This window comes from Eurytemora carolleeae, unplaced genomic scaffold (genome assembly GCF_000591075.1).
Source record: "Eurytemora carolleeae unplaced genomic scaffold, Eaff_2.0 scaffold56, whole genome shotgun sequence".
NCBI classification, from domain to species: domain Eukaryota; kingdom Metazoa; phylum Arthropoda; class Copepoda; order Calanoida; family Temoridae; genus Eurytemora; species Eurytemora carolleeae.
In genome coordinates, this window is record NW_019396129.1 from 74,860 (window position 1) to 102,432 (window position 27,573).

The window sequence follows — 27,573 nt, forward strand, 5'->3', positions numbered from 1 at the left end:
CCCCCCTCTTCCTTTCCCTCCCCCCGACCCATCCCTCCCTGATCCTGATCCCCCTCTCCCCCCTCCTCCTTCAGCACTAGCTTCTCTTGACATCTATTCTGCAAAAAATTGACATTTTGTTTAAAAAGAATTTTGTATTATGATTGTCATATATCAAAATTCTCTACAGTCAAATCAAACGAATAAAATTTCACAGAGAAAATTGTAAACTGAAAAATTAACAGTAAATGAGTAAATAGTTTCATATTTTCTTGCTTTTTGTCTATTACTTATTCGTATTTTTTACAATTTAAGAATCCGCGCTTTTAACCCGTTTGGTTTTTATTTTTAATATTTTTAATTCGTTTCAACAAATCTGGGCCCGCAAAGAGACAATAATAAAAACTTCATAAAATCATGAAGAAATTCAGTATGAAATTCTAATTGGGAAAATTTTGTTAAATACATCACTTGTTATATTCCCAACTCTGTAAGTGTAGCCTGGGATATGTCTGGAGAATCTGAATTCAAACCATGGAATGTCCGGGGGTTCCTTTCTCCAGGTATACTAGAGTACACGGTTTTCTTTCTCCAGGTTTACTCCTCTAGAACCATTTATACCTGGAGTATAATGAATATATAGAAAGCAGACTTTACAAATATATAAATCTATATATATACATAATTATGATATAGATATATATCAAATTCATGGTAGATGATTAAATGTAAAGTTGATAAAACTATAGATTTAAACATAAATTGAAAAAATAAATGAACTAAAGTGAGAGATTTGATCGTGATAAAAAAAACAATACAATCTCTACCTTGTATTTAGTTTGCTTAAACAAACTTGAATGTGTGTGTATTCATAAATAATAGGTAGTAGGTACCTTATTATAAACTCACTGCATTCTATCTTTAATGAAACGAAATAAATGAACTCAATATTACAAAGAAGTTAATAATTAAGATAGAGTTGTAATCAAAACTGATCAAAATGTATGTCATCACTCCTGTATGCCGAGTCCTTTAATAGCGCATGATTCAATCAGGGTTCAGTCATGTGTTTGTTGCATATTTTGAACCAATAGAAATAGTATCGCGGTATCATCTACATTTCTATCTATCTCATTATCCAATCAGAGTTATGAATTCTTCAATCGGCGCTATCAGTAAATGGAAATATTTACTTCTACTGAAACTATAATGGTCAGTTACTAGTTTACCAGAGCTGAAAACTTTAGAATGGGATATCCTTAATTCTGATCGCTTAATCTGAGTATCCAATGTACACACTTTTGATTTTTCTTCTTAATCCTCTTTTTTTTGATATTTCTACTGTATAAAAATTCCGTTTGATAACAATTACAGATACAATGCTTTATCAATTGGACATCCGATTGAACTAAAGTCAGCTGTTCACAAGTCGGCTTTTAGAGCATTTAAACAAATATAAACTTTATCATGTTAATATGAATATTCACATTTGAGGACTATAGCCAGTATGAACGTTAGTGTTAATAAACATTAATCCTAAACTTACGTTTGTTAAATCGATCATTAGATCAATTGATATGACACCATCAACACCATAATTACGCAAAATTAAAAAAACCATTCTAAAGTTTTCAGCTCAGGTTTTTAGAACGGAAATGATATCTAATATGTACCTTAGCTCTGCTACAAACTCTTCCTCGTAATGAAGTAATTTTAGTTTATCAAGCAAATCCTAAATTTGTTTTTGTTATCACGTTAGTCTTTAACTTAAAGGAACTGTGAACTTAATTTTGAGAAAATATCTATTCTTTTCGCAACGATGCCCTTTAATCTTTTTTTCTCGTCAAGGATGAACAAGATATTCTTATTCTTCTATTTAAAAAGTAATATTTTCAATTATGGTTTTAAATATGAATTGCAGATTCAGTGTGCAGAGACAATCCAGGATATCTTTAGAATTCAACCTGTTTTAAGAAAAATGACGATATCGTCCTCGTTGCTACTCAGATAAATGTTTAAAGGACACCGCTTTTAAAAGTACACCTCTGAACAACTTTAAACCTAAGTCAAGGTTTCTTTATCATATCATATCATTTCAGAATGACCACTAGATAGAGTTTTTAAAGTCTAAATCTTTACAAAATCAAGGCTTATGACTAAAAGCAAGGGGAGGCCATTTTGTAAGTAAGTAGAATGTGCAGGGTTACTCACAAAAGATGAGACTTCAGAGACAACGTTGAAAAATCGTCATTAAGCCATTAAAAAATAATGCAAGGTAGAAGACTTTAGGATCGTTATAATATATGAGATTAAAGTGTCTTCACAGTCTAGTATTAACCTTTGTGGGTTTCCCTGTAGGATCCAATATTTCAAGGCTTCAAAAGTTCTAAATTTTGAAACATAGTAAATAGTTACGAAGAGATATTCCTTGTTTTTGTTTATTTTGAATTTGTTACTTTTATTTAAAAATCTTCACTGAGGGGATCCAAGGGTACCCGGCAAAAAAAAGTCGGACGCTTTAGCAAAAATTTAAAAGTTCAGGTCAACGGCGTTAGTAACTGTGACTTCGAATAATAATAACCTACAAAACGGCAGACACTATATAATATATATAGTAGACGACCGACCTATTTTATTAAAAACGTCTAAAATATAGGATTTTTCAACACGCTAATCTGACTCAATCAAGGTTTTGGGGGGTAATGCTGGATCGCCCCTAAATCTTTTCTATATGGCTGTTAGAATCTATTTATCTATTTAGATTATCCCGAACCCCTGTGCTTTCTTGTGCTTTTGCTATAAAATATATGTGTTTCTACCGAAATACTCGCTGTAACAAATACGACATCTAAATATATTGAATAGAAAAAGTAAAAACTTAAAAAAATAAAATAAAGGAAATATACTTTATTGAGATCAATGGGTGTCAGCCGAACACTTTTCAATTATGTTACTTGTCTAATGTGTCTCATCTGTCCAAAATGTCTAATTTGTCCAACATGTCGAAGATGTCTATATATATCCTACATATTCATTGTTATCCTTCTTTCACAATAGACATTGAACATTCTGCTACATTTGATTTGATTTGTTTCTCTGAGAATATAGAATAGAATAGAATGGACTCTGTACTGTTATTGACAACTAATGTCAATCTAAAGTAAATTTTACGTAAGCTTGAAATCTTACATGGTTTTAATCATTATTCTACATATAAAAGAGCTATTTAGAAAAAAAGGTTTTACATTTCTTATAAGTGACCGGATAAAGGAATTTCTTATAAGTGACCGGATAAAGGAATTGAATTTAATCATTATTCTACATATAAAAGAGCTCTTAAGAAAAAAAAGGTTTTAAATTTCTTATAAGTGACCGGATAAAGGAATTGAATTTAATCATTATTCTACATATAAAAGAGCTATTTAGAAAAAAAGGTTTTAAATTTCTTATAAGTGACCGGATAAAGGAATTAAATTTTTGCCAGACACTGTGATCTTCTAATCCCTATTTCTTTGCAACATGATGATGAAAACTGTTGATGTTTCAAAACTAGACTTTTTTATCTAACATAATTTACATTTTGAAATATCAAAGGTCTACGTCATTGGGAAGCCAAGGTATAAGGATTAGAAAATCACAGTTTGTGACAAAAACTCAATTCCTTTGCATGCTTTTGCGTAAAATCAAAACTAAAGGAGGTACACGACTCTACGAGATCACAAAGTCGCATGAGCTGAAATTTTTGTCATCAGCAATAAACAATTTTTCAGACAAAAATAATCTAAAATCATCATTATAGTAATTTTACATTATTCTTGTATATTGCTCTATAGCTGCCTACAAGTTGGTATTATATTTCAGATGAAACAGAGTTTCATTTTGTCCGTTCTATTACTTATTCTACAATCTTAGAATATTATACTTTAACTTTCCTCATTGTTTTGTAAACGTATTCGAGTATTTGTTTACTTCTTTTTACCAACATTAGAAACCTTTTAAAATGTCTTAGGTAAAAATAAGAAACATGTGTTTATTGGAGAATTTTCTTCCATATCGAAATTGGACTGTGGCAAATCTATTTCCGTTTGAAGTTGTCTTTTAAAATAGTAAATTGAATTGTATTCTTGTACAAGACATTTATTCTCCATCTAGTGGCATTGTATTGAACCCATTATAATATAGGGCAGTTGGCGCAGATCCCTAAGTTTAAATGTTTCTTAAATTTTGTTTTTCGTCAAATGTTGATAGTTTCTGTGGGGGAAAACCCAACATTCTTCCAACTTTTGTAAATCATTGTCAATGGAAATATTTAGGGTTTCTCGATCTTGTTGGCTGGGTTATTTACTACTTAATTTACGTTATTATAAAGATGGTTCTCAAAACCTGTGTCTCTAAATTAATGTTATTAAAGGGATTTTGCACGTAACTTTTAATGAACCCCTAGTTTAAGAGTTGCATGCTATAGATTCACAATGGTGCCCTGAAACCCTTCGTCCAAACAAACCTGATCAAGATATCCATGTTTTTCTTTCGGAAATCCTAAAACATTTGAATTTCGGTTTCTCTTTTACTTGATAATTTTAAAGCATGACAAAGAAGAAGTTTACATTATACATATTTCTTCACTTTTCAAGGAAAAAAACGACATTTTCTGAATTTAAGTGTACCATAGTGAATCGGGCAAGGAGGGTTATTTAAAATCACATCTACACTCTACAGTTCCTTGAATGCGAGCAGGAATAATTAGAGAAGAAAAGATGTAATGAAAACATATACCAGACAACCAACAGGAAATGAATGCATCTAGAGATATAATTAGTAAAATAGGAGAAGTAATTAACTTTTTACTTGTAAGGTCCCCTCTGGCAATGTAGAAACCATGGGGGGGGGAGGCACCACTAGTCACCACCCCCCCCCCCCCTTCTTAAGTTTATTTCATCAAATTTAATTCTGACTATTTTCTTCATTGCTTTTAAAGCAGCAATCCGCATTTGAAATTGCAAATTTTCTGAATGAAGATCAGGGATATCTCATTAAATATTTATATCTATCAAGGTTTTAGGTTTACTGTTGTGTATCGGACACCCCACTCTAAAACTTGAGAGTCACTTTAAAAAACGTCTCCAGCTCTTTTTAATTACCCCCCCCCCTGGCCATTATCTAGTACGAGCAATTTTAAAATCTTTTCGAATTCGAATGAGAAACTTAATTTAAATTAATTTTATTGCCTCAGATATTCAAAATATTCTGAAACAAAGTTGAAATTTTTTACTGGGTTTAGTTTGTCTGTTCTTATTTATATCTGTGCCCAAAACTTAAGAAAGTATCGTTGAACGAAACTCCCGGGTTTTTTTTTGGGGGGGGGGGGTTAAATATCTGTGTAGATTTTGACTTTAAAAAATAGAAAAATATTAAGAATGTAAAGAAACTAACTAAATAAAGTAATATTTTGCAGCAAAAATATTGGTATTTACAAAACAGCAATTTATATAATCGGGTTTCCGAAACTGGGTTTCATGACGATACCCTTTTTCAAGTTACGGTCTCCGGACCAGGGTTATCCTCATGTTATCCTACTCTAGGTATACACAAACATGCACACAGTACACTAATACAAACCAAACAAACCTGGCTTTAAACCATTATCTTTTTGTTTGTAAAAACAGTAAACAAAGGAGCAGGAAATTTAATAGAAAAACGAAAACACATTCGGGAAACTTTAATGGCGAAACCAGGTTTCTTAGATGCAGGTAGAGATGCAGAGATGCAGAGATTGCTAAAAAAGATTATACATCAATTTTTTTAAAACGGGAAGACTAAGTTACTAATTAGCTTTCACATATTTATCCATTTTATACCCCGACTTATTGTTGCAGAATACACATTGCTCTCACTTACATAAACATTCTTTTTTAAGTTTCTAAATTGTAAAATTTAAATTAAAAATACGCGAGAAATTAACCGTTAATGGCGCCATTGTTGCTCCTTCAAGGGAGTAGGGTGAGGAGGCGGGGGGAGTCAGCAGTTTTGAACTGAAGATTCTCTTCATTCTTACTAATTTCAACTTGAAGACCTTAATTCTCAGTCTGAGGTTGTTTGACATTTGAATTGATAGATACTAAGTAGTAAATGTGGTTCTAATAACATCAAGAGTTTTAAAACTATTTGTCACCCCACATTGTTTTTACACTTTTTTACTCATTTTTAGGCCTTTTTTCTGTTTTAAAATATATAAAATAAGAGTTTAAAAATATATTAGTTTCTATCTTAAAAAAAACTTTATTCAATAAATTATGGTTAATCATCAATAAAACTAAATCGAATGTTTTTGAATTATAGAGAACGTTATTAGTTGGTGAATATACGGAGTTCTATTAAGTAGAGAACGTAATTAGTTGGTGAATATACGGAGTTCTATTAAGTAGAGAACGTGACTAGTTGGTGAATATACGGAGTTCTATTAAGTAGAGAACGTGATTAGTTGAATTGGACCCCACTGAGTAAGAGCCCAATTATCCTCTCGTCAAGAAAAAGAAAAAGAAGGCTTTTTTACATTTTCTTCTGAGATTTGAGATGTCTGTTAAATCTACATTTTTTATGGAGAGAAAGAAATCGACTTATATTATATAATACATTTTAAACTTAATATTTTAAACTTTGACTTTTGGATCTAACAGAATTTATATCAAAGGCCTGCGACATCGGGTTGCACTATATAAGTATCTAGGCTTTTAGGGCGCTTTGCGTCCATTTTCTTTTTCAACTTTTAATTGTGGCTTTATATGTAGGCATCTTCACTTTGCACAGCATAATTTTTTTTTGCGAATTTCATAATATTTTTTCACGCATTTTCAAAATTTTACAAAATTAAATAATTTAAGATAAAAATATTTTTAGATTACATAATAAAGTCTGATTGGCCTTATGTCTTCCCTGGGGCCACGTAAGGTCCCACACAAAATTTGGACCTGTTCGGTTCAGCCGTTTTGACGTTTATTGGACACAAACAAACAGAAAAACAAAACAGACAGACAGACAAGCTAAATTTATATATTGAACATCGGAATATTTGGGATTTTTTTATACAAATGTTCAGACCTTGACTTAAAAGTTTATATTATAAAACAGAAAATAAAAAAAATAAAAAATTTTCTTTCATATCATTAAAAATTATTTGGAGCATCACTTTTTTGTAGAAAAAAATCACTATTAGAGCAAGCGAAAATATTTTCTACTAAAAATGTGATAATGGGTAAAAGCAGACCCGTGTTAAAACACCATGAATTCAAAAACGTTAAAATCAAAAGAATCTATAAATAATTGAACTAATTATTTTCGAAAAACGGACCTTTCCGTCTCCAAAAAACCTAGTTTTTTGGCCCTACATCAAACAATTTTCAAAATCTAAAAAAACTAAATAAACAATTTTTGCTACGTGTTGGTATTTTTGGAAAAGAAATTTATATAGTCCCAGGGTTAATATAAGGAAAAACAAATAATAATACAAAGATTAAAAAAATCAGAATTTTGTGTTAAAAACTCAGTTTCCCTTAAAGGAAGCGCTGTGAAAATCTTAATTGAGATTTGCGCCGGATTAAAATGTGAATATTTTAGCTCAAAGTGTATTGACATGCAACTACGTGGAGTGCATCTGAAATTCCACACCCCGCTTTCTCTTGTTATTTAATGCATCATGTTAAATCTCAACACCCTTACCCTAACCCTTGCAAAACACTGAATTCCATGTAAGAGAATGCAGGGAAAATCGCCTGGCAAAATGTCAGAAGAGAAATATAGGTCGCCATTTCTAAGAGTCATATTTTACAAAGATACGCATTGTGTTAAAACTTCTTTTGCTGAATATAGAATTCATAGATGTTATAGTATACATATTTACAATACCTCGCAAAATTATAAGTTATCCGTAATTTTACTTTTAATAAATAAATGTTTTCATTTTTTGTGATTTACACTTTTTATTTCTGTATGATTGTATCCCAGTTAATTTTCTGTATTTTATATTACGATGTTCCTGCGTTAATCGGGTTTATAAACCTTAACAGAAAATTGTCAATGCTTTAGTAACAAAACATTTTAAAACCCATTTCTAAAAACTAGCTTTTAGAAAAAACAGTTTTATCAAAAAAGTGTTAAAGAAGATGATATTTGTACTTTTTTATTGTTGAGCTATAGGCTAATCCAGACCAAAAAAGAAAGAAATTATTTTTAAAAAATTCTTTAAATAGTTACCAAGGAAAAGTTAAAGAATGTCCAAGTTTGTTGCCTTCATGCAGACGTTCATGCAAGAAATAAATTTGACAAACCAAAATTAACCTTTGAGATATATTGGATATTGCGATTTATATAGGATCTAAACTAATTACAAATTTTCAGAATAAAATACGTTCATGATTATATAAAGTTTGGGGGATGTTATTTAGTAGAAAGCAGGAGATTTCTCTCCCTCTCTCTCTCCTACTCTCTCCCTCTCTCTCTTCCTCTATCCTCTCTCTCCGGTTTTCTTCTCTCAGTACTCGGATAGCTATCGGAGCAAGAGGATACATTCATCCTACTCCGGAATTCACACATCTCAGTACCTGGAGAGAATTAAACCTAAACTTGTCAGTCCTCCACAGCATAGAACTAATTCATAGCTATGAAAGACAAAAGTGTGTTTCGTGAATTTTCCGCTAAAAACTAAAAAATCAAGTTGAAATTAGCGCGCAAAAATGGATGACTCGTATGCTTATGACATCGAAGAGGTAAACGTTTACTAAATTTTTTCAGTTTTTATTCTTCTAACCGAGCAGAAAGCTTTGAATGAGGTCTGTATTATGTCTACATTATAAAAAGGAAAATATAACAATAGAGGCCTAAGTGCAATTTGACCTTATGGGAACACACTATTTACTGAAAATATAACATGTGTATCAAAATATAATCTTCTGCGAGACTATCTGCCTTGTAAATTTATCTCTAGAAAATTCCTTGATTTTAATAAATAATCCTTGAGAATGAAAAGTTTTTGATTTGATTATTTTCTTCTCATGAATATTTTTTAACATTAGATATCCAGCAGTCTTTATATTTTACCTGTAAACAATATGAATTTTTGAAACATCATATCATTTATTATTTGTTTTCCTTTATACTGTTTAATTTCACAGAATAGGCATCCTTAATTTGGTAGACAAATAAGATTATATAAAGCTAATCATAGTCTAGTATTTCTTACTACACACGATAAATGGACTAATGTTCTATTAGAAATAAATCACAAGACTACGTAATAGTAGGACTAGGGAATAGGAGTAGGACTAGGGAATAGGAGTAGAACTTTAGAATAAGACTAGGACAATGGAATAGGAGTAGGACTTTAGAATAAGACTAGGACTATGGAATAAGACTTGGATTGGGGATTAAGACTATGTAAAAGGACTGGGAATGTGTAATAGGACTAGACATATGGAATAGGACTAGAATTACGGAATAAGACTAGGATTATGGAATAAGACTAGGATTATGGAATAAGACTAGGATTATGGAACAAGACAAGGACTAGGACTATGAAAGAAGACTAGGACTATCGAATAAGACATAAGACTACGTAATAGTCTTGTGTTGCTGCATTAGAAATGTGTAGATCACATTTGTAAAGAAATCACAATTGAAAATACTCAGTTTTCAAAATTAAAAACATGGATACCTCATTCAGGATACCGTTGTGAAAAAGACTTATACCATTCTAGAAATGGATGGTCAAAACGGCTGAACAGGCCAACAGGCCAAAATTTTGTGCGGGACCTCACATCTCTTACATTACCCCAGGGAAGGTTTATGGCTGGTCAAAATTTCAAAAATTAGCCTCCAACAAAATTCAATTGTCATTAAATTTTGCAAATCCACAAAATTTTTTGTTTTACAATGTACACCATCACAAAGAGAAAATGTTCACAATTGAAATAGCAGATGGGCGCGAAGCCTTTAGTTTAAAATCTGTATACGTTTGTTTGTATCCAATTTAAACGTACTAAAACGTCTGAACCAATCGTTTTGTGAAACCTCAATCAACCGAGGGTAGGTTTATGGATTCTAAGAATACAAAAATATGTCATAAAAATTTTCAATTTTTTGGAAAATTTTGAATAAATATTATTTTCTTACATTGTTTTATTTTGTTCAAAGAGCATATGCTCGGAGAAAGGCTCTACAACAAAAGGTTGAAATAGAAGAAGCGCGAAACGCTCTAAAAGCTTAGTTTCTAAATATTTTCCAATTTTAAAAAATGTACTCTCTAGCCGGATGTTTACCTTTATCTAAATAAAGTCTGCAGAGATTCTTTGATAAATAATAATATTTTAAAATCTAGCTTTCAAGAAAATACGCTGATGATAATCAAAAAATGCTCTTTACAATTTTTCTAAAGAAAGAAGTGAAAATGAAATTTTATCGTTGAATAAAAAGAATACAAAGAGCAGTCTAACAGAATAAGAAACTAAGATATTTTAAAGGGAGTGATCGGCTATGTAAGGTAGTTGAACTGAGTATACAGTGTCGTGGAAAGATTCATTTGAGACATAATAAACTTTTTAAAGATCTGTAAATCCTGAGTTTGAGCGCAAATTCGACGTTCTAAACTCCTACTTTGGGGGTGGATACGTTTTCAGAATTAGTTTTTTTTTAAATTATTAAATAACGACGACATAAAATGTAAAAATGTTCTACAATAAACTACAGACGTCATGTCATGTATAGGAACATGTTGAGAAAATAAAAATTAATCTTTTCATCGAAAATAAGTAATCTTGGTTAATTATTAGTTTCTATTATCTCATTATTCTGATTTCTCATTATTCACAAAGTTTTCGCAGATTTTCTAGAATTATTATTGAAAAGACGACATTTGAAGAATTTGAAGAAATTTGCGAATCAATTCAAAGAAAATAAGAAATTCAATATAAAAATGATAACGAAATAATCGATTTTAGCATTGATTTATTGACAAATTTCTTTTCAGAAATCTGTTCCCAAACCATCAAAATAGATTTCTGTATAATTTTTACTTTATTTTTCGTTGTCGTTTAATATGTCTCAAATGAATCCAAAAGAAGTGTTCCACAACAGTACATACTAAGTTCGACTACCTTACATAGCCGGTCACCCCCTTTAAGGATAACATTGGATCCTATAATTTTCTTTATTCTTTTTTTTTGGGATCTAAACAATTCTTTAAAATATACCATTATGAGAAACTTTTAAGGTTTCGTGAAATTTCTAATGTTTAGTCTTCTTTTGAAGCGGTTTTCTAAAGAAAACCAATTTGAATAAAAAGAAATTATCGGGTTTAAAGTATAAAACCAGAAATTATAGATTGATTTTGGCAGAAATAAAAAAATTAGCTCGAGGGGGGGGGGAGTTGGTTTTTAGTTTAAAACTTATTGATTTTGTTTACATTATAAAGTTTAATATTTACTTAGAAAAAAATATGTTGTTCAGAGAAAAGTAATCTTATTATGATCTAGGGCTTAACTGATTCATATCTTACTTTTGCAAGTTATTTTCGTTTATATATATCAGTTCATACTTTGCTTGTCTATTTGTCTGTTCAATTGTAATCGATAAACGTCAAAACGGCTGAACCGATCGGACCCATTAGTTTTGTTGAGCCTCACATCATACAAGAGAAAGTTTATGGGTGGTTTGAGATAAACAAAAAACAGCATTTAAAAAAAATAAAATTTTTTAAATCCAAGAAAAATAATTGATGAAAGAGAAACAATTAAAAGGTTAAATCGAACAGGAAGCCTAGTCATTAAGATTTATTCAGAACACTTTTCATGAATGAAGTGAGTTCCTTTAAGCTTTAAACAGAGAGTTGATACAAATTTCAGAATTGAATCTAAGCTTGCCGATTTAAGGGATTTTAGAAAAGTTAGACTTGCATAAACAATGGGAAACTTGTAGAAGTAAAGGTTTTTAGGACATTACTGGTAGGACTTTGTGGCCTCTTAATAAATCTAGGTTTGATTTTACGAATAAGTATAAGAAATCTCAATTATTTTTGGTTACAGATTTAGAACTTAAAACATTTTTGTTCCTCTCAATATTTCTTTAATTAAAGAAATTATGATCTCCATCTGAAGTTTAATTTGCGTTAGTTTGAGGTGCAAATAACAAAAAAGTCGTAGCGTCGTGAAATACATCCGTCGTACATACCACAAGGGATGTATTTCACTATATTCTCTTTGAACAACTTGCTAATTTAATTTGCTTATTTTTACTCTGATCTTAGCCGCCGAGTTGATTGATTATAGTTTGTAAAAGGCAGAGAAAACATATAAGAAATATATTTTAGAAGTGTTTTCTTATTAATGAGTTAATATCTATACAATACTCAAGGGATTAGATTAATGCAAAAACCTGCCGCTACGCGTCCAAAAAAAATATTTAAGAAGATTAAATGAGCTTGAAAGAGAATTTGAAACTCTAATTTCAATTTGAAACTATTAAACTTCTTCTTCTTATTCATCCCAGTGTTTTAAGTTTTTTCACAAGAGCTTGCAGTAGTTTAGGTTTTATGCAAATTATTGTAGTTCGGTATTACAAGAACTTTTTGTTGTTTTGTAATATAAGCACTTATTGTAGTTTTGCATATTCTACGCACTTATTGTAATTTTGTATCGTAAGCATTTATCATAATTTTATATTACAAACACTTAATACAGTTTTGTATTATTGTATTATACTAAGTTTGTATATTGTAATATACTAGGTTTGTATTACAAGCACTTCTTTGTATTATAAGCACTTCTTGAAGTTTTGCCTGTTGGGCACTAAACGTACTTTTGTATTCCGCCTGCACGTATCCGCCTTCACGTATCCACCTGCATCTATCCGCCTTCACGTATCCGCCTGCACGTATCCGCCCAGGTATCCACCTGCAATTATCCACCTGCACGTATCCGCCCAAGTATCCTCCTGTATGTATCCCCCTGCACGTATCCGCCTGCACGTATCCCCCTGCACGTATCCGCCTGCACGTATCGCAGCACTTTTTTGATAGTGAGCACTTACTGTAGCTTTTCGAATTGCGCGCATTTATCGTAGCTTTATGTAAAGAGCTTATCACTACCGTTTACTTCGAGCATTTTTGAGCATTATTTTGAATAATTTTCATAATTTTTTATTGCTTAGTTTTTTTGCTTGAAAAATATTGGTGTTTGTACAGTGTAAACATTAAGATAATTGTCTCCACTTTCTGTACTTTTGTTTCAATAGATTTGTTTTGTGTCTTTAGATCATTTTGAGTGGTTTCTTCATTGAACATGAGTAATTGTCCAGATTGCTTGTTAAGATTAATAAATTGATTATTTCGTAAACATGCAGCAATAAGCTGCATTGTTTCTAATAAGTGTATAATGTATATTATAGTATCATGCTGCTAATAAATGATTTTTTTTAATATGCTAATGAATAATGACTTTGTAAGAACTTCGAAAATTTTATTTTACCCCGGGTTCCCAAGACATGTTTCAGTGAATATGAAAAATTCCTTATAGAAAATATCAGGTTTTTCGAGTATTACCTGCATATTTTGTCGTTAAAGCTAGATAATCCATACTGGAGGGACATCTTTTAGAAAAGTCGTTTTTATAATAATAGCTTCGCAAGCGAGGCCAATTTTGTATTATAAAAGTTCCATCTAGAGGCACTTTATTCACGTGGAAAATAAAAATCCGTTCATTAATAAAAAATATGTTCAACAAACCAAAAATAACCGGTTAATGCCTTTTTATCTTTCTTTCTCCCTAAAGAGAAAAATTTGGTATGATAAAAATTATAGACATTTTAGTAGCATAACATCATTTGCAGTGTTAATTTTTACAATATTTTGTTAAAATATGTGAAGTACACCTGCAGTATGGAAACAGTACAACAAAATGGCCGTTTCACACTTTTTTCCAGTAAATTCCTCTCTATATATTCTATTCTCTATGCACACAAATGTCTAGATTAGATATGTGCTTTATTTTTTATTATCAAACCATTTAATGGATAATCCTAATACAGTGGTCTTCAAAATAAAGTGCAACTCAGCGACGACAATTAATGATAACAGTTGTTGAGTTTCATATGCAATTGCGTGAAGCATTCCCCTTGTAATGTGAGTGTTAACTGACCTCTAGCTACTAACAACTTAATGATTCGGATACAGTGTAAAGACAGTATTATTAGTAGTTAGTTAGGTTTCTCATTATTCTTTGGACCTTGGAAAATTTGATTTCAGCGCATTCTTAAAAGTAAAAAATTTCTAAAAATTGAAATAGTAAGACCAATAGAAAAGCATCAAACACTGTAAAAGATTGAAACCAATTTTGTGATTTGGCCTAAAAACCTAAAAAACTTTTTTTTTCTGGTGATGACTGCTAGATCGATTTAGTTACACACCTTGTGTCATCTAATTTTTGTTTTATTATCTTAATTCAGTAAGTTTTAACGAGTTTAATTTGAAATTAAAAACAAGCTAAACTTATTTTCCCACTTAAACAAGTATACTCCTGTCCCATCTATATAGTATATATATATTGTTAAAATACGGAATTTAAACTAAAAGCTCATTAAATTTTGTTTTAACCAAGGAATTTGATTGCGAGGATTTTACTTTATTTTCATCAAGGAATGTAAATACAAGGATTTAACTTTTGTTTCAACAAAAGAATGTAAAAATTATACTTTTGACTTTATTTCTAAGCAAGGAATGTAAAAATGATGTTTCAACTTTATTTTTAACTAAGAAATGTAAATAAAGGGATTTGAGCTTAGTTTTAACCAAGGAATGTAATTAAGAAGATTTATTTTTAGTTCTACGCAAGGGCTCTAAATACAATGATTTAAATTCATTTTAACCAAGGAATGTAATTACAAACAATTTCAAACATGAGAATGGAGTTTGTTTAAGATATATTCTATATTTAACTTATTTAACGGAAAACATGTCTAAAATCCTACTTCTTAACTCATAATGATAGGTAGATTAATTGCCTTAGATTAAAACTGCAGGGGGGGGGGGGGGGAAATTTCTAGCAATTCAAATTCATTAATCAAATGTTTGTGTGGTGTTAATTACTTCCTAGTGTGTATTAAATGGAGAAAACCCCTAATATTTGCCAAATATATGAAAATAATTGTTTTTTGTAAAAATAATTCCACAATCTGGAATACCTGAGTCTAAAACTAAAGAATGCGCGAATTTTAAGTTCGAGGTTAAAAGTTTTGTAAAATAATGAATAGCTAATTAAATATTTAACTTTCTCAATTTTAAATTTGAATTTCCCGGGAAAATCTGAACCAATCAGAGAAAAGGATTTACGGAGAGTATTACATAACCATCGCTAATCAGCTGTTTATCTAAAACGTGAAATTTCTTTAACAAGGTTTTCACTTTTAAATATATCGTTAAGTTGAATGCCGCTTTCTCAGCTGCAGCTGAATGATGATTGAATAATAGACAAATAGGGAAAATGCAGAATTTCAAGATTTTAAACCTGTGGTTAAATATTTAACCACAGGGTTAAATATTTAACTCCACGATTAAAGTTCAGGTTTAAATTAAGTCAGAAGTGGCATTTAATCATGAACTTAAAATTTAAGTCAAAACTTTTCGTTCTTTAGTTTTGGACTCTGGACTAACCCGGCGAAAACCAAACATTTTTGTTTTTATTTCTTCTATTTTTCCTATAGAATCCTTTTACTACCTTCACACAGTGCATTTAACGTTGATTTTGTCTTTTTCTGAAGCCGCACACAGTGCATTAAATTGTTGATTTTGTCTATTTTTTACATGCACTGCACAATGCATTAAAAGCCAGTTTTGATTTTTTCTCACAACCAAGTACATTAATAGCTGATTTTATCGGGAATAATCACAACCTGAACCATGGAAGGGGTTGAATTTAAAAAAGATTTATATTTTTGTAATCTGTGAAACTTATCTTTACTCTCAAGGTGTATCCTTTAATCTGGAGATAGTGTGTTATAGTATGACTTGCAGATCATATCAGGATATTGGAAATCATTATCTCAGTCTAGAAATTATTATCTAGACATTAGAATATTATTTTCTAGAAATTAGAATCTAGAGATTATTATCTAGACAATATAATCTAGAAATTATTATCTAGACATTAGAATCTATACACAATTATCTAGAAATAATTATCTAGACATTACTATTTAGAAATTATTATCTAGACCGAAAAATCTAGAAATTAATATCTTGACTTTGGAATTTAGAAATTATCATAGCTACTACATACCCTTAGAAACAAGAAATTATTCTTTCTGAAAATATCAGTTTAAGAAATTTATTATCTAGACAGAATAACACCTTTATTTTATTTTTTAAACAATTAAAAACTGAAATTGTTTGACAGTATTATTCAAATATATCTTTCAGAGGACGTGTCTAAGCAGTGTCTAAAATTACTGAATAGGGTTTCCCAAAAATCAGGATTCTCAGGGTTTTCAAGCTCTTAAAATCCCTTAGAAAGGCTCAAAAATTAGTTCAACATGTAGTTTTTAATTTTGTAAGGGTTTATTAAAGTTATTTTACAAATCTTTAAACATTCAATATAATACACTATATTTTGAAATAATAATGAGTAGATTGAAATTACAAAGAAGTTTTTTTTTTAAATAATTGTTTAAATGACGCTTATTTGCTGCCTTGCAAAGAGTTTATAAATTCATATTTCCATCAAGGTACTCTGGCAGTGTATACATCCTGGTTCAGATCTATCTACAGTGATAACCAGAAATCTCTGGAACAGGAAGACAAGTTTTAGACTAAAGTTATGACCTTAAATACTAGAATAAACATGAGGCACTGCAAATGTGCAGTATAAACAGACCCATTTCAATATATAAGAGATTTAATAACTTACTATGTAAAGCTATTTGCTTTGTAATATTACCAAATGCACTTTAGTATTGCTTTAATGTCGTCTTCCTATTCTACAGTTCTTTGGATAGCAATGTATTTGAAGCAGTTGTTTCTTTCAACAAATTGTAATTTTCTGAAGTTTTTCATGTCGTTTTTCGGCTCACCCCCCTTTGTATTCTTAATTTAAACAATGAAGACCTAAAGATATTTTTGGATATTTGTAGTTAAAATATTTATAATTAAGTATTTCCTTACATATTCTTTTCATCACTAANTAGCTATTTTTACTCACGGGAGGGGGATGTTATTTTTTTTTGTTGGAGAATGGGTGGGAAACAGTTATTTTTGCTTTTTGGAGGAAAACGAATAGGATGGTGGATCAATCATATTAGACTCACATGAATCATTACGCTTGTGTTAAGATTTTCCCTTTTTCTTCTCCTCAAACAGAATTATTTATTATTTACTTAGACTTGATTATAATAATGGTTTTTTAAATGTTATTAAATAAACTCTTTATTTTTCTTCCGTGAATAAATAGGTTCAGAATTTTTATAGTCTTTTTTTGTTGACTTGAATTTGAATTTGATCGAATTTTCGCCCGTTTAACAAAATAACTAAAAATTTGATAAAATAATATGCAGATGTTTAAAACATGGTAGAACAAGATAGTTTAGCGTGAACTGTACAAATACTAGAACTAGATAGTTTACCGTGAACTGTGCAAATACTAGAACTAGATGGTTTACCGTGAACTATGCAAATACTAGAACTAGATAGTTTAACTGTGCAAATACTAGAACTAGATAGTTTAGCGTGAACTGTGCAAATACTAGAACTAGATAGTTTAGCGTGAACTATGCAAATACTAGAACTGGATAGTTTAGCGTGAACTGTGCAAATACTAGAACTAGATACTAGATAGTTTAGCGTGAACTGTACAAATACTAGAACTAGATAGTTTACCGTGAACTGTGCAAATACTAGAACTAGATATTTTACCGTGAACTGTGCAAAAGCTAGAATAGAACTCTCTTTACTGCAATTGCCCATAAGTGACAATCTATACAATCCACGCGTTTTTGGATATTTTATTGTTAGTTTTTTTCAAGAAAAATTCGTAATTTACTCCTCCTCCTCTCCTCCTCCTCCTCCTCATTTTTCTTCTTCTCTTCATCCCATCTTAATAATTTATTTATTTCTGCCGGAGTTCCAACTCAATCTCATTTTATATTAGGAATTCATGGCGCGCATTTTCAATTTTCAAAATCAGAAGGTTAATATAATTTTAGTTTACTTTCAAGTTCCAGCATGTTTGCAAACATGTGTGGCCGGCTGTTAGTCGTAAAAACTGCCACCGGTCAAATCATGAATGCAAAAACACACTCAAATCAGTTTCTCAAAATTGTGATAATATTACATAAAAAGGCAATTTAGAGAATATAAAGATGTGAGAGAAATATGTTACTTAATACTTATTGCACAGGCTTCCTTAGTTCTAGTAAAGCGGTAAGCGATATATCAATACAATGAAGACGACTTTTTATTTCAATTTTGGTTCATACAAAGCTGTTAGACTGCATGGATACATGACTAAATAGAAGTCAAGAGAAGCTGTCAGTTAAAAAAATCTTCTCTATGATTACTTGTGAACTTGTAATTCGTAAAAAGCTTGGTAACCATCAAAACTTATATAAAACGTAGTCTTCATTATATTGATATATTCGCTTACCACTGTATGAAACTGCAACATTCTCCAGTGGGATGTCTTATGCACAACGGTACCCTAAAATGCTTTGTATGGTGTAGAATGAATGATATATCTTATTTAAACTTTAAAATTGATTACTGTGGTTTTCAGATTTCTGATAATTGAGAGAATTTAACAGAGAGAACTAATAGGGACGATTTATTTCATAATATTGCTTATATAATAGTTTAAAGGGAACCGTTGTTGGGTCACATAAATTACAAAAATAGTCCCTTTAAAGTCCCTTTCTATCCTACTGCTGTATTAATGTATGTCATACTAGTTTGAAAAATAAATAGTTTATCAATATATCTGTTATTCTAACACAGCTGGCGTCAGAATAACAACTAATACGTAGACTAAAAAATAAAACTATATTGAAACTATCTAAATAAAACTTAAATGTACCAAAAGGTACAACACATTTCAAGATGTTATTTTTTTTATATTTTGATACTTCTCAGCTACATAAAAATCTATCATTGTTTTTAGCATATAAAAATTTAAAAAATTTAATGGGAAAATTTGCAATTATTCAAAATAGTAGATCTCACTTGGATCACATTGATATCGGGACACACTGTATGTCTGTCCAAAATTATGATACGATTTTCTGGTCTCGTAGCTCCTGTAGAGTTTTGAGTTTACGTCTAAGTATGATGAGAACAGATTTATGTGGTTGCATATTAGAAATGCAAAACTTTTTTTTCTCAATGCCTTTAAAGAAGAAGAGTTATTCTCTGCAAAAACATGTTATATTTCAATTTACTTGAAGTTATCGTGCTATGAATAATATTAAACATATTAATATTCCTGTTATTATTATTACTATTAATATTATTTATTTATTAATCTTATTTTTTTATGAAAAAATTGCCCCCTAATCTTTTTTAACTAGTTGTAAGCGTATAGGAAACCCGAATGTCCTGTCTATTGATATAACAACCGAATACAAATAAATAAAATATAAAACCAGAAGAAGCCTATGTAATGCTCTCTAAATGCAAAATATATAGCAAAATTGTTTAATTATAGACTACCGTAAGTGACCGGCGTTGCCCTTGGAATTTCTTTGAAGAAGAAAAAATTTAGAATTTTAAAACAAATGCTTTTTTAGTATATGCTTCTCCACGGTTACTCCTGGTTTCCTAAAAAAATGTCAGCCCATTTGGTCCAGCCGCTTGGCCAGCTATAGCAAACATATGAATATCTGTATATAAACAGAGCGTTCCATAGCATATTTGATTATCACCAAGCTTTAAAGCCAAAATACGGACATAATGCTCGAAAAAAACTAGAATTTTCTGCTTGCAAATTTTTTTTAGCCTTATGCAATTTTTTTTATTGGTTCAATCTTTTTAAATCTTCTGATTTGTCCCGAAAATCGCAATTACTATCTATAAACGATCTAATATGCTGTGGGACACCCTGTATAATATTTATTATATAAATGTAAATAATCTAAATATGGCTTCACGAAATAAATATTGTAAATATTTCAGGAGTTGGTTGCGGTAATACCGAGCCAGCAAAACTGGAAGGGGATTGGTATCTCACTTGTTGTCATCCTCTCTGTTATCGGTAAGAAATAGCTACAGGTACAGGGTGTCACAAGAAACAAAACAGCGGAGAGACGGTTTAAAGTGTAATTTTTAAGTTACCCTTTATGAAAAGATAGCAATGTCCGATTCACAACGCGACCCTTAGATCAAGTGTGAATAAAATATCATTTTTAAAACTGATTATTTTCCATTGTGGTTTCTCTAAAAAGGTGACTGAGGAATTATCAGAACACTTTTAAATCTAGAAAAACGAAAATATTTTCCACAAAATTGATCAGATCAAGGTTTCAAGTCCAGGTACCGTTAATTATAAATTGCGCATTGTCTTTGCATGGCAGGGGTACGCTGTACATCAAGGAAATATTTATATGCGTTTAGCTTTTTGATGCAATTTTTGTCGTTAGAAAGCTATCTAATCTTAGGCGATTTGTAAGTTTTCGCTCAACTGTCATGCTTGGTGGGCCACCCTGTATTATAAAAGAGTAAACTCTAAACCTATTAAATTTCAAACTTTGACTATTTGATCAATCAAAATCAAAGGTTTGAATATATTCCATTCCTTTTTTTCTAGCAATTTGAATCAGTAGTTGCCCAAAACTGATAACAAATTTTTTTAAAAGGCGTAAGAAATCATAAAAAAATGAGAAATCTGAAGAAATCCGCGAGTGCATGCATGAGTTTGCTTTCGTGTTTTTGCAGAACTACAAACTTAAACTTTAATTAGTCTTCACTGCCTCAAGATTTTAGAACAATTAATGTCAAACTTTTTCTTTATTTTCTAATTAAATCCTTTCTAGAAAAACTAAACTGTTGATTTTTATGTGATTTGTTTTCATCTCGACTGAATATATGGGTAAAAGTTTGTATTATATACAGAGAGTATTCGATTTCAAAATTTTTCAAAATAGTCGGATCAGATTCAGATTATTCCTCTGTACTTTGCTCCATTGGATCAGATTCAGATTGTTCCTCTGTACTTTGCTCCATTGGATCCAGTTCAGATTGTTCCTCTGTACTTTGCTCCATTAGATCAGATTCAGATTGTTCCTCTGTACTTTGCTCCATTGGATCAGATTTAGATTGTTCCTCTGTACTTTACTCCATTGGATCAGATTCAGATTATTCCTCTGTACTTCGCTCCAAAATAGTAGGATCAGATTCAGATTGTTCCTTTGTATATTGCTCCAAAACCCTGAAAGCTGACATCCCCAAATTTTTTAACGACAAAAATTGTACCGCAATTCGGAAAAAAAACACATTAAAATTGGTTAGTGTACTGTACTGTTCTTTACAACACTTTAAAAAAACAAAATAGTACTGCACAGAATCATACTGAGCCGAAAATTTACGATAGTATATCGTTGAGTTTCCTTTTTACTCCTCTTAACTACATTTACGAAACTGCAGGGTTTCCTATACTGGGTTTCCTTCCAATACTCTGTCTTAAGTTTAGAGCTCTGAATATAACTGTACTGTGAACATTGTTGACTGTTGTACAGAAGTGTATAGTGTATATTTCAGAGCTCTATAAATTAAAAAAATAATGTTTTTACAAAAATAGTTTTAAGAATAATAGTCTAGGATGACAGGCTAAATGAGGCTTAACAAGTTTAAACGCTCGGTCAGTTTTACCGGGGTCTTTGGGGTCAACTTCTTGAACTCTTCAAATCCCTAATTATATTATTTTCTCTGACATTTTCTGTTTCTGTGATTTATGCATTGACAAAGCATTGTTAAAGTTTTAGGATTAAAAACAAAATGTAGAAATGTAAAACATTAAAACTATTGGGTGATATTTAAAGGGTATATTTCTCATAATCTGATAATTATTTACAACTTCTTTGCAAGGAGTTTAGGGAATTTTACTTAACCAAGGTTCTCTCTTCTATTTTCTCTTTCATCTTATAATTGTGTTTCAATCTGTGAGCATCGAGCATACATTATAAAAGAAATAACGACCAAGTTCGCGGGTTTAATGATATTTTTTCGGGAATTTTCCAAACTTTACAAAAACTTTGGACCCGATCGGTTCGGCCGTTTGACGTTTCTTCAGTACAAACGAACAGACACCCAGACACAAAGCAAAGTATATACATTGAAGAAAAACTGACAAGCCTTAGAAATGTTTTATTATTATTTCATCGACCTTAGATACAGAAAGCTTATACACATGTTTTACATTTAAACTCGACGTTAAGAATTTCTTAAAATTCCTCATATTAACCAACATTTAAATTTTGTAGGATATAATTTATATGTAAATATATCGAAACTGATTGTTATTGATAATAAAAACCCCGTTGTTTGTCACAAACTAAATAAAACAATGATAAAAAACTGTTTTACTCCGCTGCAAAAGGTTTAGTTTAAAATTTAGCATTCGACGAAAAACAAATATTTGCAGTTCCAAAAATACTTTCCCTTGAATTTTGAAAGGTTTCTGGATTAGTACAAATTGTTTCATTGCAATGAAAACCCTTGAAGACTAAGAGAGTTTCTATTTAATAGCTGGAAAGGATTACCAAAACTAAGGAGGCTTGAAATCTTAAATTAATAAATTGGTTCTCAGCTCCTTGATTTCAAGATTATATTTCTAATTGTCTCTTTTTCTATCTGAAAATTGATATTTCTAATAGTCTTATTTTTCTATCTGAAAATTTACATATTTTGAAATGTAGTTTCACTATTAAAATGACTTGGGGATTTTTGCAAAACGAGGAAAAAAGTAAATTGTCAGAATTTAGAACTTATTCAGATATCCTTTTCATTATTCAGATATCCTTTTCATTATTCAGATATCTTTTTCATTATTCAGATATCTTTTTCATTATTCAGTCAGATATCTTTTTCATTATTCAGATATCTTTTTCATTATTCAGATATCCTTTTCATTATTCAGACATCTTTTTCATTATTCAAATATCTTTTTCATTATTTAGATATCCTTTTCATTATTCAGATATCCTTTTCATTATTCAAATATCCTTTTCATTATTCAGATATCCTTTTCATTATTCAGATATCTTTTTCATCATTCAGATATCTTTTTCATTATTCAGATATCCTTATCATTATTCAGATATCTTTTTCATTATTCAAATATCCGTTTCATTATTCAGATATCTTTTTCATTATTCAGATATCCTTTTCATTATTCAGATATCCTTTTCATTATTCAGATATCTTTTTCATTATTCAGATATCTTTTTCATTATTCAGATATCTTCTTTTCATTATTCAGATTCAGGTATCCTTTTCATAATTCAGATATCTTTTTCATAATTCAGATATCTTTTTCATTATTCAGATATCTTGTCTTGATACTGTCTTGAGTCGGGCATGTCGGGAATGTCAATTAAAATTACGTCTGCTGTCACGGGCGTATTTAAAGGTTTCATGCTCTCAAGAAAAAATCTATGAGAATTTTGCCAATTACTTCTTAAACCCCAAAGTTAACAACAATTTCTTCATTGTGCTAAAATGCTACAGAAAAACATAAGTGAGTTAGATCAGTAAAAGCAAAGCCCAAGGCGTTGCGTCACTTCAATTTGACCCTGTCTTAAAAATAGATGAGACTTTTTAAACAGGCTGAATCTATGTGGGCAGCTTCTTTGTGGTTAAGGTCCAACCCACCTGAATAATAAGAGAAATTAATTATGCGAAGCCATTTCTGCATCGATTTCCGAGTTGGTCTTTTCCACACTAGGGCTTCATTGTTATACATGATTATATTAACAGAATAAAAGTAGGAAGAGTTTAAAAAAAAATTGAAAGAATGGGAGATGAAGTGTAAATAAAAGAAATTAAAACTAGAGATTATAAACAAATTATGTAACTAGATTGTCCTATTATGTTGTCTTTTTTTTTCTTTAATATTCTAATATTATTCTAAATTTTGTTTTACGTTAAATTGGAATTTTCTACAAAAATTACGTCTTTTGGAAATTATTGTTTTCATTGTAATCTTTTTAAAAAGATTTTCGGTCTGATATTTTTGGTATGCAAATTGGTGTTTAATACATGCTTTAGTAGTATTTTCTTTTAAACCACAAGTTCATTTTCTGTTAAAGTTTCATTGTCAGTTTTCCCTTTATTGTTTAATGTTGGAGTAACGACTTCAACATGTTGATTTAACCAGTTCCCTTAAAGATTTGAGGATATACCAGGACCATTCTAGCAATAATATTCTTCATTTATAGGATCAGTAAAACATTAAAATGAAGTTTAAAGAATATAGATATAAATATAGTATGAATATATAAGTTTATAAAACTTGAATTTAAATAAATCTACCACTGAACATTAAACTCGTGTTATTGTCTGAAAGGGATTTAAAGGTTGTTAATTTCAATTCAGGGCTAAGGGGTACAAATTTCAGGAATCCCCCCCCCCCCCTCTGCTCGATTCAATCATAGTGCCTTTTTTCAAATATCCCCCCCCCCTTAATCAATTTATAATTGAATTGTTAAATGGGTGATTAACATGGAATCAATTATTTCTTTCTATTTCCCCCCGTTAATTACGTTATTAACGTTAGGTTACGTTACTGTAACGTTGGAATTAACGTCAGTAACGTTACTTATTTTGCAGGGTATATTTTTCGGCCAAAAATTATTGCTCTCCCAAAAACTGATTTTCATATTTAATTCAAACGCATTTTTTTATAGGTGTTTAATGTATATCAACAAGCAGTGTGCTTTACGTGGATTAAAATAAAAGACGATTTCCACGTGTGTTGGAGCATCCTGTATGCAACTAAATAAATTTATTAGTTATCACTGCCGAGTGCTTGATACGACATCAACATAAAGTTAAGCAATAGAATGATTGTAAAGCTGGAACTGCCTAATGCAAGAACCACAAACGGAAAAACTGCATACATAACAGGGAATAGAAATAAAGGGAAAGGAAATGGCGCTGGTCTGGCATGAGAAAGCCAGTCGCACTGCTTTGCAAACGAATTCGGTATTCCTTACACACACTATTTTGGTACAGACACACAACATGACTACAGTTAAGGAAATTGCAGAACAATGTCGTCAATTATAATTAAACTTGAATAAAGACTAGTTTATTGTAAACTTCAATCAAATTATATTCTTTGCATGAAAATTTGGCTTTATAGTGTTGACTTAAAATGTATAAACAATATATTACATGTATATTAAACTTATTTTTAAGTAAACAATTAACAATAAACAAATGTAATCTCCTAGACTGTACAAATACCGAGATTCTTTTGTACTGTATATACCTACAGTACACGCCTTCAGTTCGGTATTACCAGAATATTTCATTGATTTTTTTATGTGAAAGATGGATCCCATTTCAGGCTTCGACATCCGTCTTGTGTTTACATTACCGCGCAGAGACAGTACACTGCAGTACAAAAGATGTGTACACTTCTGAAATAACTTTCCTTGCATTACATCCTTGCCGAAACATAACATTACACAGCAAGCAAAACCAAAACACAAAAAAACATAACAATACAAGTAACAAATCAGAACAAAACAAGAAAATAAAAAAAACACAACAAAACATTAGAAAATAATACCAAACAAAACAAAACATCCCGAAAATTTTTATTTTAAAACAAATTTGTTAATAGTCTTAAAGATAGATAAAAATGTCGAATCTTTAAATCCTGTAACAGTGGTTGTATTGAGTAAACTGGTATAAATCCTTCCAAATATTTAATATCGGTTCAATTTTATGAGAGATCAAGAAATCACTTGGATTTCTCTATTTCTATTATTTTTACTTTCCATCTAACATTTTCAGTAAACTATAGACTAAATAGGCGACTGAGACAATACTTTCGGGCAACATTATATAATTTTAAATATTAAGAAAATCAAAAAAGAGTGGAATTTTATTTGTTTTAGTTTTTCTTTAAATTATGAAATGTTGCTACGGATTTTTAACTTGTTTTTTTTCTAAAAAAAGTACCCTGGACATTTTAAAGTTATATATCGGACAGGTTATATATCGGACAGGTTATATATCGGACAGGTTATATATCGGACAGGTTATATATCGGACAGGTAATATATATATCGGACAGGTTATATATCGGACAGGTTATATATCGGACAGGTTATATATCGGACAGGTTATATATCGGACAGGTTGCTACAATTATAAATTACAAACGTGTTATCAACATTTCTGTAGTAAACGACTGAATAAGACATCATCAATGATTAATTTAAAAGATATAACCCTATATGTCGTCTTTTCAAGATTAAAGTGTGTTTGGTTCACAATAACCCTGAGGCAGAAGCCCAAAGAAGTTCAGCGTAGTCGGTGTAGATCAGGGTTTCTCTCTGTAGAATTACAAGACTGACAAAGAGCCTGTTCTACGCCGACTACGCGTAATTCCTTTGGGCTTCTACCTTAGGGTTATTGTGAGCGAAACAAACATAGATCTTGAAAAGGCGACATCGAGTGTCCTTTTCTGTATTCTGTAAGGTATATAATTAACTAATCGTCACAAATAACAACTTAACGATGTTAATGTAAAAAAGATTAATAATTAAAGTTATTACAGATGATCAAAACCTTTAAGCTTTAAGATATTTTTCATATTTTAAACCTAAAGATTAGTGAATGTTACATTGCATCAATCAATCTATAAATCATGACTGTATGCGTGCTGGAAGCCAATATCAAATGTTAAAGTACTTTTTGCAGACATCTTCCTCAATTAACAGTGGAATCTTCATCAGTTCTTAGGAGCGGAAAATTCGAATTCTTTTCACCATTTGTTCCTATTTAATTTTTATCTTTGATATTGTTTTTTTTCATTTAAATTGCAAAATTGTATTCAATATTCGCAGCCCTAACTGCATTTAATATTTAGATTATTTGCCCTAACTGTATTCTATATTTAGGGTTAGTTGCCCTAACTGTATTCTATATTTATGATTAGTTGCCATAACTGTATTCAATATTTAGAATTAGTTGCCCTAACTGTATTCTATAATCAAGATTAGTTGCCTTAACTGTATTCTATATTTAGGATTAGTTGCCCTAACTGTATTCTATATTTAGGATTTGTTGCCCTAACTGTATTCTATATTTATGATTAGTTGCCCTACCTGTATTCTATATTTAGGATTAGTTGCCCTAACTGTATTAAATTTCAAGGGACTATCCACATAATTTCAAGGGACTATCTACATAATTTCAAGGGACTATCCACATAATTTCAAGGGACTATCCATATAATTTCAAGGGACTATCCACATAATTTCACGGGACTATCCACATAATTTCAAAGGGACTATCCACATAATTTCAACACTAGTTAAATGAGTAAAAAGGGCACCCTGCAA

The 27,573-nt window shown here is 30.6% G+C and overlaps 1 protein-coding gene and 1 long non-coding RNA gene across 3 annotated transcripts in view; one reads left to right on the forward strand and one right to left on the reverse strand.

The window, feature by feature from the left end:
- Window positions 1–1,765, reverse strand: part of LOC111695803 (intraflagellar transport protein 57 homolog) — a 30,671-nt gene extending 28,906 nt beyond the window's left edge. The window contains exon 1 of the mRNA XM_023465243.1: window positions 1,653–1,765. The gene's annotated coding sequence lies outside the window, so the exon portion shown is untranslated. The remainder of the gene's footprint in view (window positions 1–1,652) is intronic.
- A 6,600-nt stretch (window positions 1,766–8,365) lies between these two features.
- LOC111695805 (uncharacterized) lies at window positions 8,366–27,374 on the forward strand. Of its 2 annotated transcripts, none has more exons than XR_002763942.1 (3): window positions 8,366–8,741; window positions 20,174–20,252; window positions 27,354–27,374. It is a non-coding gene; the product is annotated as an uncharacterized LOC111695805 (long non-coding RNA). The 2 variants fall into 2 exon arrangements; XR_002763941.1 differs by lacking the exon at window positions 27,354–27,374 and adding an exon at window positions 27,258–27,281.
- The last annotated feature ends 199 nt before the right edge of the window (window positions 27,375–27,573 follow it).